Source organism: Polyodon spathula, chromosome 3, assembly GCF_017654505.1.
Source record: "Polyodon spathula isolate WHYD16114869_AA chromosome 3, ASM1765450v1, whole genome shotgun sequence".
NCBI classification, from domain to species: Eukaryota; Metazoa; Chordata; class Actinopteri; order Acipenseriformes; family Polyodontidae; genus Polyodon; species Polyodon spathula.
Genome location: NC_054536.1, coordinates 9,285,706 through 9,298,845, shown reverse-complemented (window position 1 = coordinate 9,298,845; position 13,140 = coordinate 9,285,706). Strand labels below are relative to the sequence as shown.

Genomic DNA, 13,140 nt, shown 5'->3' with positions numbered 1-13,140 from the left:
TGACACACAGTATTACACTGTGTAAGAATAGATGCATTTCAGTATTCACTTATTCAATTTCAGGTTTTATGTACATAGGAAGACCATTGCAAGATGCTGCTGACAATGAAGGATGCTGAGCAAAGTTTTTAACAGTTATTTTAAGTAGCTATTATAATTGGGCCCCTGGATTAAGTGTCTATATTAGTGGTGCAGCTTCATTATTTAAAATAGTACAGTGTGATACATTCTCCCTGTAACAGGGACAGCGTTCCACCACTGGCTTCTCGAGTGCCTGTGTGTTTTTCAGGAGACAGCCAGATGCTGCACCTGTGATACGCTGCCAGCAGTGTTTTGTTCACAGGGAATCCCAGCCAATGATTGGACGGGTGCATTCTTTGACCGGCTGTTGGGCGTGTCCCGGCAGAGTGTCTTGTTATAAAAAGGAGAGCCAAGACAAAAAAATAAATAATTTTGGTTTGCTGTAGTTTTACGGTAAACAAAAAATTAACTAAATTCAGTGCACAAGAACAGGGATTAATTTAGGGTTTTTTAATTCCATCTAAAATATTTATATTTATGTTTATATATTTTTTTCAGTTTCCATACACTGTATTATCGCTCAGCCAGTACCATTGTTGGTACCGGCCCAAGGTTTTTCGTTGTGCTGCAAAACACATAAATCTTGAGCGCTATAGCAGAAATTTAACCTCAACTCTATTATTTGTCACCTGATCACCTACCCTCCCCTTCTACACTCCCACAGAATAAACAAGTGAATAATAGCACTACTACTAATAATAATTTCTAACAGTGAAAATAAATAACAAAGTTAAACCAGTTACTGTATATAGTAAAAGGTATTCAAAGAGGGTGCAACAAACAATGTGAATAATATGCTCTGTCCCAAAATCTTAAATTAATAATGAATGAAAGGAAAGATAATCAGATTTAACTTTGAGCGCTACATGTGCAAGTAAAAGTCCTGTATTTCAGAATACAGCAGGAACATCTCCTAAAAAAACATTTCGCCTAAGAGAATACCCTTGTGGTGAAACTGATTTTTCCCCTTGTAAATGCTCTGAAGAAAGGAACAGGAACGTCGCTTAAAAGAACACCTTTTTGGCACCGCTAGTGATTCATTCAGATACAGTACTGTTTTGTAACCCGATTGCTCATCATCATCAAACTTAAATTCAAATGCAGTGCCTATTGGAAGTATTCACCCCCCTTGGATGTTTTCACAGTTTGTTGTGTTACAACCTGAAATCTTCATGCATTTAAATTGGATTTTATTTCCTTTGATTTACACAACTTACTCAACACTTTCAATGTATGAAAAAGTGGGGTGATGGGTTGAAAAAACAAATCAATTAAAAAATAGAAACCTGAAAGGTCTTCATTAGAAAAGTATTCACCCCCTTTGCTATGACACTCCTAAATAAGCTCAGGTGCAACCAAGTGCCTTCAGAATTCACACAATAAATTAAGTGGAGTCCATCTGTGTGCAATAAAAGTGGTTCACATGATTTCAGATTAAATACACCTGTCTGTAAGGTCCCACAGATCGGTAGTGCATTCAAAGCAAAGATACTACCATGAAGACCAAAGAGCTTTCAAAACAGCTCTGGGATAAAGTTGTGGAAAGGCACAGATCAGGGGAGGGGTATAAAAAGAATGTGGGAGAAAAAATGTGGCAAAAGATTCTGTGGTCCGATGAAAGAAAAGTTGAACTATTTGGCCTAAATGCAAAGCATTATGTTTGGCGCAAACCCAACAACACACATCACCCAGGTAACACCATCCCTGCTGTTAAGCATGGTGGTGGCAGCATCATGCTATGGGGATGCTTTTTATTGGCAGGGACTGGGAACTTTGTCAGGGTAGAGGGCAAAATGGATGGAGTTAAATACAGGCAAATCCTTGAGGACAAGCCCTGACTTGAATCCGATTGAGAATCTGTGGCAAGACTTGAAGATTGCTGTCCACCAATGATCCCCATCCAACTTGACAGAGCTTGAACAATTTTGCCAAAAAGAATGTGCCAATATTGTACGATCCAGATGTGCAAACCTGGTACACACTTACCCCAAAAGACTCACAGCTGTAATTGCTGTCAAAGGTGGTTCTACCAAGCGTTGACTCAGGGGGGTGAAAACTTATCTAACCAAGACATTTCAGTTTTTTTTTTCATTAACTGTTGTGTCACAATAAAAATTATTTTGCCTCTTCAAAGTGTTGTAGGTTGTGTAAATCAAAGGGAAAAAAATTTCATTTAAATGAATCAAGATTTCAGGTTGTAACACCACAAACTCTGAAAATGTCCAAGGGGGGGTGGGGGTGTGAATACTTCCTATAGGCACTGTAGTTCAGTCTTCTGAACTGTGACGTCATCATGAGAGTGTCTTGAGGCACACTGATTGGTTTATTCAACCTTTCCAGCACTGCCATCATATCATTAACTCGTTTTATAAAAGGGCACTACACATTATGCAATGCAATTTTATTAATTGTCACGCAAAATAATGGGCATATTATGGCGCACACTGATTTTACTGTGCCACACTATGGTAATCAGAATGAATATGTGATTTGTTATGATAATGCACAACAATGTGTTTAAATGAGGCACCCCGCTCTGAATAATGAGATGAGCTTTATTCACACCGCAGACCAGTTCTCATCAGTCTTCTCTTTAGTTTTTCTTTTCATCTCAGTCAGTTTTTCTTTAAGATGTCATGGCTCTTTGGCTGTGACCCAGGGCATTGACCTTTTGTTGTATGGCTGCACATATTGCCTGCTTTCTGGAAGCAGGAGCTTAAGAAGAGGCTGAACCAAAGAAGTTATTATAATTTAAAACAGCCTCCTCCACTAGAACGTGTAACTCCTCTGCATGCAGTTTTAGTTTGCATTGCCTCTGCCTGTCCCCTGCTGAGTGCTGTGTCTGTTGATCGCTCATTTTTGGTCAATTTAAGCCACCGCCACCTTTCACAATAAGCCATTGACCAAAAGATACACCTGGACTGCTGAGGCTTCTTATATCACGGTGGTCACGGATAAGTCTCTGACATATCGTGCGCATTAAATTATCGCTCACAATATATGTAGTGTGCACACTTTGGTATGTAAATTAGTCAAATAGTGTGCACATAAATTAAATGCGTTCTGTGTTAGTAATTGGGGCAGTAAATTTAGGTGTATGGTGCACTTTAGGCTCACTACTTAATATGCATGTGTCACAGAGACGGCCGAAGTGGGCGGCGTCAGAACCAGGAAAAGGAATGAAATACACAAAACACAGGACGGATGAAATGAAGTGATGAAGACGCCTGTTGGCGCCGGTTTAATACAAAATAAAAGGTTTACACAAACACGAAAAACACAGGACACGGCACTCTACGCCAAAATAAATAGACAAACGAAAACAGACTAAACTTAACAAAACGGTGCACAGACAGACACTGACAAACACGGTGAGCAGATACTTTGTTATTATTATTACTACTTTACTTATTTCCTCCGTCTCCAATCCCGTTCTCCGCTCACCGAACACCCAACCGCCAGTATGTGACAACGTGCATCTATATATTATTGTGCTGGGATTCAATTACCAATTAATTATTCACTTGAATCCCAGCACGTGAACTAATGAAGTATTCCCCGTGCTCACATATTATTACATTTTACCTGCATGTGAAGTGCTGTGCAAATCCTCGTAAATACACATATACATTTTTAAACACTCGTGTTACACAGACCCATTTATATCCCGTGTACCAATGTCTATACACCAACATTTAAACACACCACACGCAACACATAACAGATAATATACACAGGGGCGGGCACTTTGTTACAGCTTGTTACAGCTACATTTAGTGCCCTTTCGTAAATGAGGCCCAGTATATTTAAATCATTTCTTATATTCCATTGCAGAGCAGTTAACCCTGCATGCACTTGTGCTATCATGGTGCATATACACCAAACGTCTGGGCAAGCAGTACGCTGGTCATTTATTTGTAAAGAAAATGATACCAGAATTGATTTTCTTTTTTCTTTTTGCAGTGGAAGAGTTAAACACTACAGGGTTCCTTTAATCTTTAAGGTTGTCTTTCTTTTTTTAAATTTAGCTGAGAAACTCAGATGACTATTTACATTTATCTGCGAGTTCAAACACATAATTAATAAAATAAAATGTATTCTCAGTTCCTCTTTCTCATAAATTGTGTGCCTCACTCATTTCGCTTGCAACCTGTCTTTCCAACTAGTTCTCATCGGTTTTCCCTGGCATAGTTCAGATTTGGTGACTTTGTGGAAATGGAGTTAGCTAGTAAATAAGCGCCTTAGTAATAAATCTTTTGTAATAGTCATTCACTTGGTCTTTAAAGGACACACCACAAGTCTTATCTTTGACAGGTTCTGCCAATATATGTCTTTCACTGATTGTCAGTGAAGGATTTGTCACCAGTCAAAGAGTACATTTGTTTGATATGACACCCACTATGTCATTGATGTCATAGATATGCTGCCTTGGAGAATCCCATTTTAGGTGTTGAAGCTGTTCCTTGCTTAGCAATAAATTCATTCCTATCCTGGTTCAGATAGGATGCCATTGTACTTTGTACTTTAGTATCACATTCATTTAGGCTTGATTCCAGTTGCCATGTTTTTGTGGATACCACTTTGTGGTAAAGTGGTTAAGTGGGTAAAGGTGCAGGAGTGAAGCAGTGCGTGATAAACAGATAAAGAGAGTTATAATCCAGTTGGAAAGGAATTTTATTATATCTAGGTCTGGTGACCAAATAATAAAACCCCGGCAATACTTAACAATGTATATTGAGTGACGTGAATCCCAAACAATAAACACAAATATCTGCCCCACAATAATACTAACAGGGTCACCAGTCCTGGGTGCGTGCAGCAGTGCTTGTGGTGGGTGATACAGTTTATTAGTGACAATCATGCAGTGCTGTTTTGGGTTGGTGCTGGCCCTTGGCGACAGCTCCGGAATCGTGTTTAGCCATCTAGTAATTTACAAAACAAGACAATTACAGGCAAAAAACAAAAACAGTCACAAAAGTTTATTTCTCAGAGCGTCTCTCACAGTTCTTACAGTTTAAAAGCTCAAACCAAATGAAGGAACAGGTTACGATTCTCTGTCCCCTTTTTATGCTGTCACACATGACCCCTTGGTAAACGAGTGCAACTACCTCTCCAATCTGCGGCTGCCGCGTCGTTTCCCTTCCGGGTCAATCCGTTATTGCAACGGAGTCTCACCCCCTTCCAGTCTGGCCGACTTCCCTTGAACCCTGGGAAAGAACTGTCAGCCCGTCCACGGAACTCTGTTCTCGCTGCTTAGTGCACTCACAGGTGGGGAGGAAGATTTATAACCAAGAATCGTTGTATTTCTGTCACACACCATGTCATACAGTACACTGTATCAAACTACATAAGTGGATTAACAACAACTGTTATTAAACATAATGTCAGTGTATGTATATACAAGCAATAGCAAAAAAAAAATAGCCATTTCAAAGACTATTTTAAAATCTAAATTCTAGTAAACCATAACTTCAAAACCTACAAAGATCTGCCTAGTGATGAAATGCAATAATTAAAAAAAAAAAAAAATACAGCAGTTTACAGTTTATTTTTTAACTTACCGTTGTTTTAAAATTCTCGTTAAAGTTAATGTAAATACAAGATCCAAAAACAACATTTTGCTCAAGAAAAAGCTGTTACTCAATAGCACCTTTTCCTCATGGCTAAAAATAGATAACTGTAAGTAGGCCAGTCATCTGTTTAGAAATAGCACTGCTGCTTTATCCCAGGAGTGTCCTGATACAGTAACTCTAATACTCCCTGGCTAGTCCTGTGGGGAAGATATGAAGTTGCTAAAAATATGTAATGCAGCTGAACTTTTCTACATCTTGAGATGCACTGGTTTTGATAGTAATCTAAGTGTCACATCAGGGAAAAGGTGATTCTGTGACCCACCCCATGTAGACAAAATCCCACTTGAAAGGTGTTAGAGGTTCTTGGAAGGCCGTGTTGTTGGACTCAGAGTGCCCACGTCCTGCGAGTAACAGGCTTTTCAAAACTGCAGCACCAAGCATGTGGTTTTACCCTTATAACTGTAAAACAAATCGTGACATCAGCATGGAATCTGTTATTTTATTCTCCTGATGGTGCCACATTGGGAAATGGGTAACAGCTGATAGGACAGTGTGAACCAATTCCATATGTACTTATTTTAGCACAATGCTTTTAACTTTAAAGTGTCTTGCTTTGATGATCACAAATACACCACTAGCCTGGGCGATAAAAGCTTTATGGAAAGCTTAGATTGGTTGACATCAACATCCATACAGAAAGGGAGTATATCAATCCGTCATTGCAAATTTACCCAGTAGGATTTCATTTTTTTTTTATGTGTTTTGCAAGCGGTTTCTTTGAAATTGAGTCTGAGGAGCAATTGAAGGAGATTTGACAACTATGGAAATTAACACTATTAGTTATAAAGGCTGATTTTCCATTTGAACAGCTTTATTTTGCTGCGGGTCGAGAGATTTCTGGAACAGTGTAGCATATTAAGCTTGCTAAGGTTGTCTCTTTTACAGTGATGTACAATGTTTGGGGTATTATGGTTCTACAACACAAAGAAATAATTGATTAAATGCAGTGATGTTTTAAGTTTTGCTCAGGAGGCTTGTGTAGAGTGTTTTGTTTGTGTGGGCCTGTGGTGAAAACAGCGTTCTGATTCCAGATGCTGAGTGTCTATAGGGTTAAGGTTTATAACAGGCATATCTGCTACATCAGCTGCATTTACCGGGCATGTTTATGTGGGATTTAATGTTCTTTACAGTTGGAACTTATAGTATGCTTTTTTTCATTCTTCCTTTTTGCCAAATATAGTACAGCTGACCTCTGTACACCACTTTTCTTCAGAATTTTTTGTCAAGTCAACATAAAATAGATTATTTAAGCCATGCAACTCAGTACAATACTGAAAAAGTATAGCATTCCCAATTCTTGGTCTACTCAACAACATGTATTCTTTACCACAAAATGTATGGTACAGCATTTTCAAATGTGATTCTCTGGCATATTGGATTCATATTTTAACCAACACAGTGCTGTACAATAGTTCTCAATGATTATGATTCCCATAATGTGATATAAAGATACCTGGGTTATATTAGTAACATCTGTGCTTTTTAATCTATGTTAATTCATTATATTCATCTTTCTGTATTGGAAAGGTGTTTTAAAGGCATGCAGTATGAGGTATGAGAAATGAATAAAACCCTCAAATAGAAGTCTCATTTCTATAATGAGTTTAGGGATACTGAATGGACCTGGATTCTACCAGCATGCTGTCTTGTTTAATTGGCCAGACCCTTTACCCTTAACTACAGTGGTTCCTTGACATATATTCATTTGTGTGGGTCATTTTGAAAAAGTAAATATTGTGTTTAAATGTCTCTAGGTCCACTGGTTTAACCACCTGTGACATATACCTCTTCACTTGTGCAATGCACACATGGCCGCAATTGGTCACCTCCCACCTTAAAACACCAACCCCCTACTCAAGTTTGTGTGGGCTTAGGATAATTCATTTTGATAATTCATTGATTAATAATTGAAATTGGAAAAACAATCGATCTGGGATCAGATAAGGGTTCGAAAAAAGTGGAATCAGGCATACATTTCCGTGCTAGTGGTACAGTACAGTATGTGTAGTTCTTGTCATCGCCAGATACTAGGTATTACATGTTGGGGGATGGCAGATGGACAGACTTCTGTAACCATCAAACCTCGGCATCTGACTTTTATGCCAGGCAAAATTCTAACGCATTTAAGCACATTTCTTCCATTAACAGGAATAAACATTTTTATGCTAAATGGCAAAATTCGCCTATATCCCTTTAGTGATACAATTGCTTAACAGAAAGGTAACTTCACATCCTCTTTGTCAGTCATTGCACTGACAACTGCCTAATCTCATATTTCAGTGTTATAAGTGTTTTAAGCCAGTATGTTCAAAACCTAACTCAATAACTAACACAAGAAACAACATAAATACACAATAATCTCCAGAAAATAGAAGAGCATGCTGACATTTGATTTGCAAAAAGGAAAGGACACATGTTTGACATGTTTCCAATTAATGCTGTGATATCTTCTGTTGGCTCTGGTAAATAGCCTGTAGCTGTAAAAAAAACCAAAACGATGAATATTTACAATCGCCACCTTAAATTATGCATGTTTATAAATTCAAAGCATATACAGCACAGTATACAACAGTTATGTTATAGCATTCCCTGTATTGCACTTCAATGTAAGCAATTCTAAAACCTTATGCTCATGCTTTTAAGTGTTGTTGTTTTTCAGACAAAGAGACGTCTTACAGAGCTGTGGAACATGAATGGAAACCAAGGAGACAAGTGGAACATGGCTGAGGTGCCAGTGAGGAAGACGAGAAACTTTGAAGTGATATTTGAAGGAATTTGAGCCAAGGACTTTGGAGGAGGAGCTGCTGTAGGTGACATTGAATTTGTTAACTGCATGCCAGGTATGTTTTTTATCATCGGACAACAAGATACTTTCACAGCGACATGACCATACACACCTGAAGCGACGCAGATACGATGCCAGATTTGAAAACTGACAGATCTATAAAATTATTGAAATCATGTCTTCAAGAAACACTTTATGGAATGCTTCACCTTCGGACCACCTAAGTACCGTGACCTTGAGTAGGTGTGGTTCAAAAATGAGAATGAATGTAGAATGAGATGGCTTATTTGGAAGGAGACTTTTATTTACAGATCATTCTTGAGTGCAGCTAGCCAATTGTTAAAAATAAAAATAAAAAGATTCGAGTCAGAACACATTTGCTAGAGGTGAAATCTTTGTCTTTAAACGTTCATGTGACAGGCATTGCTACAACTTTATTATGACTATGGGGGTTCAGTTCCTATTGTAATGCATGGTTGGCAAGTGATTCTATATCCAAGGCTGCAGATTTACTCTCCAGCCTCCCTCAAGGAATTCCGTGTGGTAATAACGAAGCTCATGCATGCCTCCAGAGCATTGTTCTGGTGTTAAATCTGTGCTGCCATGACTGTCAGTGGTGACCCTACACCTTATTATGGCAGGTGTTTCTAGAGGTTGACCCAGTCCCTGTAGAAGTATTTCTCATCAAGCTAAATATGAACTGCCAAAATATTCCTCTCTACTTTGTGATGGCTTGTTTTTACATCAGCCATAACGTCATAGGTCAGGTACAAAGTCTTAAAGCGCAGAAGTCAGACAACAAAAATAAACAGTAAAACAGACTCCACATTGAGTTGGTGTCAGTAGGACAAAAGGCTTCTATTTTTCCATAATCCTAACTGCAAAAACAATTCATTATCCAGATCGGTTACTCAGTGACTTAAACAAGCCACTGTTATGTAGCATCATCACTTTTCCCAATCCTGAGGCTTTGTAGAGGTTGGGCTAGTAATTCAAAGCAGCTTGGACTGCTTTCTTTTACAGATGTATGCTTATCTAACCTATAAATTTGTTGAAGAGCACAATATTCAGTCAAGAAAATGCTTCAAAGCACGGTTGTCTCAGACAGTGAATCCAGCCCCCCCAAACTTTTACTTACTTACAATAATGTGTTTTACAAGATAGAATTTGAGGATTTAAAAAACTATTAATGTTTAGTGCCATTAATTACATTATACAGTAACTCCGTAAAGCCGACTCTGCCCACTTAGTTCTCTTCAAAACATTTACATAAAAAAGGTAGGAATAATTCCCTTTAAGATGTTTTAACTTGTTAGGGATTCTTTAAGTGGAGTAAAACATGTTTATTACTCGGCACGAAACCAAGCGCTCCCTTAGCTGCCCTTGATTACACAATTATTGAGTGCCAATCAGTCCTAATCTGACAGTATGATTTAATATAGGGCCAGCTGTAATCTAAAGCCACTCGTATTTTATCTGTGATTGTTTGTCTTACTGTTCTTTTATCCTTTTGATATAAAATCATTTTGACTTCATGTTGCTAATTTCCTAATACAGTAAATGCATCATCTCAACAGTGAATTGGGGATTTTAGTCCTGGGCAAGTCAAGATTTAAAACTGACAAAGAAGTATCTAGCCCAGAATGCACAGAGGTAGCTCTAAAGGAAGTCATGTATATGTATCAAATCAGTTGCATTTGCTACTTTCACAACATATTTTCATGATCACTTTACAACGTCAACATGGCAGGAAAAATATCAGCTTCCGAGGTGAACGGAAAATCAGCTTCCAATGGGGCTTTTAAATCAACCAGTGCAAAAGTTAATTGGCTGTTTGGTTTCATTAAATACCTAACGACAAAAAACATCTTAAAGAGAATTACTCTGAAAATCTGATTATCTGCACACCTGTAATTACACTATTCAGTGACCTAAAGGGAGAAAGTAGGCGAGTTTCTCAGTGTGTTCATAGTTTATGCAAAGCCTCCTATTTTTATTACAAAAGAATGCATAGTGTGTCTATCTTGTTATTATGATATGCTGAAATAAAGCTGCTGAAAGTAATCATTCTGCATACAGTTATTGATTTCTACAACTTGTCATGTAAATAATATAACCACTAAAAAAATACCTGTTTAATAAGTTTCTAAAGGGTTTGATTGCACCCCATTGTTAGGGAGGCTGCCATTCAGATGAGAACTGCACTACACAGTCACGGTTCTTTCAAACATTGCTGTGTGTTTATATTCATCTCACCACTGCTGCAGTTCTCAGAGCATATTCTGCAGCCACGCTTCATAGACTCCAGTGTATAGAAATTGTATTTTTTATACTTGTTCAAAACCCCACTTTCATTGTAACTGAGCTCATATCAGATAAAGTGCAACAGTTTAATGTTTTAATGAACACAGTTGCTTAATTGGGGACACACAAAATGTCAAGTTGGCTTGTGAAGCTGTTTATATTTTCTTTGAAGGAATAATATTTGTAAAGCAGTTGCACATAGTAATGTGATCTCAAGCTGTATTCAGTAACCTTTTAGCTTCCCAATAACAAACAATTTACTTTAATCAAATTATTCTATATAATATTAGATCAATGGTTAGAAAATAAGTTTAAAAGAGATCATGAAAAGATTTGATCTCTTGATTTTTCATATGAAAGCAATTTTAAGAGGAGACACATTTATATTTATTAAATGAAGGAGTATTGATCTTTGTGATTTCTGTTTCAGGAGCTGGAGCTGCCAGGGCTGTGCCCTGTGGTCACTGATTATGTGTGTAAGAATGGAAAGTGTATTGAATCCCACCTTATCTATGACTCCAAGCCAGACTGTGAGGATGAATGGGATGAAACTGACTGCAGTAAGTACCCCAGCAGTGCGTGCATTAGTGGAACGGTATAATTGCTTGTTGGGCAGTGTGGTGTGGGTCTCATTTTGAAAGTATAACCAGATGCTTTGCATTTGCCAAGTTTAAAAAAAAAAAAGAAAAAAAAAAAGATCAGCAACACAACTAACTTCAGTGTATTTGAATCAAATAAGCTTTGTGAATTGGGCCCATTTAAGTTGTTTTCATGTTAGCATTTCCTTGTTGCCCAAGCAAATAATTGCAGTGCTGTATAATTGGCAATCAGATGACAACATAACCAAAGCCCATGTGAACCAATTAACATACTTTTTTATATAGGATTATGTAATAGTGAATTAATTGCCTAGTGCTGATACTGTGGACCACTAATTAAAACGGGCGTGTGTTATAATTGGTTATAATGCTGTATTCATATGTATATCAGAAGAAATAAACAATTTGAAGTTTATAGAGATGTTTTTAATACAGAATCCAATTTTCAGACAATTACTTTGCCAGCACATTCTCTGCTAGCTCTACACATAGGGATGAATTTGTTAATTCCTTAATATGTAAAAGCTTAAAGCTCTTTCCAATGTTTTTCACAAATATGAAAAAGGGTCAGTTGTGTAGACTATGTATCTAAGGACATAGCAATATACTATATAGAGATATGCAAGTAAGGCAATGTTGTAGGATTTTAGTGTTTTCAAAATTCTGATAAAGATATTTAAACTTTTTCTGATGAAGATATTTAAACTTTTTCTGATAAAGATATTTAAACATTTTCTGATAAAGATATTTAAACTTTTTCCAGGAACCTCAAGTTAATACGCTACCCTCTAACAATTGTTGTTGCATATAACTGGGGCTGGGATACTTGTCCAATTTATTCTTTTCTGACCTGCTGCATACTAATTATCTTGATATTCCCAAAACATTTCATTAATCAATTTGCTTCAGAAATGGGAGCTGCCGAGACTGAGTGCATTCCACAGCAAATCAATGTAAGTTGCAATATGAATGTTAAAGTTTGAAATCTGAATATTATTCAGACTTAAGCTACTGTAATTGGTCCAGGTTTGATTTAAGGGTATGTGTGAAACAGGACTGGATTTAAACTTGTTTGCCTTTTTCTTCCTGTTTTAGGTGACATTCTGTCAATGCCTAGTGCCTGCAATTGTAACATGGCTGATACAGAGTCCTGGGAAGCACAATGCTTCCTAGAGCAAAACATGAACGATGACTTTGACTGGAGTATTGGCTAGAGTTCAGTGGCAGAAGGAACAGGCCCAAGCAGTGATCATTCCAAAGGTACATCATAGTTTTTTCTTTTTACCCATTCAAAATATAGATAACTATCTCATTTGCTTAACTATGTATTCACACTTTTGGTAAACGTTTGATTAAGCCCACATTTTACCTTTTTGAAATGCCCCCAGCCTACAGGTTTGTTTTGTTTTCCATACTTCTATGTGTTTTTATTACTCTTTGCTATGATTAACCCAGGCTTGTTGTAAACTATTTTCAAGGATGATGTAAGTCCACAGGGAATAAGTGTATTTAATAAAATGTATTTCTCCAAAGAAAATATAATTCATTTATATTCATATTTCTTAACTTCATATTTCAGCAAACAACCAGACCTTGAGTGCGAGTTATGCTGCACATATAATTATTGTACTCTGTCTTTATGCAGTAAAATTAAATAGGAACAGCAGGTGTTTTTGTATGCTTTGGCTATATAAAATGTCATTCATTCCAAAGAGCTTGGAGATCAAGCTTCCATTGG

The 13,140-nt window shown here is 37.3% G+C and overlaps 1 pseudogene; it reads left to right on the top strand.

The window, feature by feature from the left end:
* LOC121307707 overlaps positions 1-11,442 on the top strand; it is a 51,163-nt pseudogene extending 39,721 nt beyond the window's left edge.
* Positions 11,443-13,140: the final 1,698 nt, after the last annotated feature.